The sequence below is a fragment of the Aplysia californica genome, unplaced genomic scaffold (assembly GCF_000002075.1).
Source record: "Aplysia californica isolate F4 #8 unplaced genomic scaffold, AplCal3.0 scaffold00221, whole genome shotgun sequence".
Classification (NCBI taxonomy): domain Eukaryota; kingdom Metazoa; phylum Mollusca; class Gastropoda; order Aplysiida; family Aplysiidae; genus Aplysia; species Aplysia californica.
Genome location: NW_004797491.1, coordinates 1029548 through 1030594, shown reverse-complemented (window position 1 = coordinate 1030594; position 1047 = coordinate 1029548).

Genomic DNA, 1047 nt, shown 5'->3' with positions numbered 1-1047 from the left:
AGCAAAGTGGCTCACGTGGAACGTGATTTGATGCCATAATATAGTAAAACTTGAGCAAACTTTGTTTTTCAATTGTCTATTTTCAATGTAAAGTTATGTATCAAGGTCACCCAGTGCGTTGTAAGTGCATCAGACGTCAAAGCTGCTTGGATTACACAGTGCACACTAGATTCCTACTATCTACTACTGTACAGTATAGTGACTTGGTCGAAAGACACTGTTACTGTTATTCTTTTTATTGAGATGTAGAGGCCTACAGATCCCTCGAATGTCTGTGGACGATTAAGTCCAGAGACTACAATAACAAATTATTAAGAGAGAGCGTAGGGAGAGCTTGTGTCATTAGAATTTTGCAAGTAACAACTTCGTGGGCCTCTTTTTTAAGTTTGTTAAGTAACAACTCACAGAATGCTGGCAAATTGTTGCGAAGAGTCGTCTGGCGCAAGAAGAAGGAATCTCCCCCAATTTAAAGGGAATTGGACACTATAAATTGGAATGTGTAAACAGAATAAGGAGTTTGATAAATCTGACAGTTTTACTATACGAAGAAGCTTTACAAATTAACCCTTTTCACGGCAACCTATTTATATCCTTTTGACCGACAACAGGGTGCAACACACCCGCACGTGTATTATACAGTGGGTTTCAAAAGAAACTTGATAATGTAATTACCTAATAATCGGTTTAAAGCCTTGCACTACCCACCCATACAGCATATCATTTTAAAGCTAAATACATGCTGCATCATCTGACACAATAATATTTCATCTATGCTAAGAGATGCTCGAGATAATAAAATGGTAACTCAAAATTGACCTTAAAAAATCAGGCTTGGCAAAATTGTGTGAAATCACAGAAACGTTGTCTTCGCGCGTGTATTGGGGACCATCAATATTGATAGAATGGACAGGCATTGCATATCCAAGAATGGATTTGTTTCTCTGCAATAAACAATATTTAATATCGATAGTTTCAATTTCCAACAAAACAGAAAACAAAGCAATCACAAATACCAGAAAAACTTGGACTGAACATTGAATGTGCTCA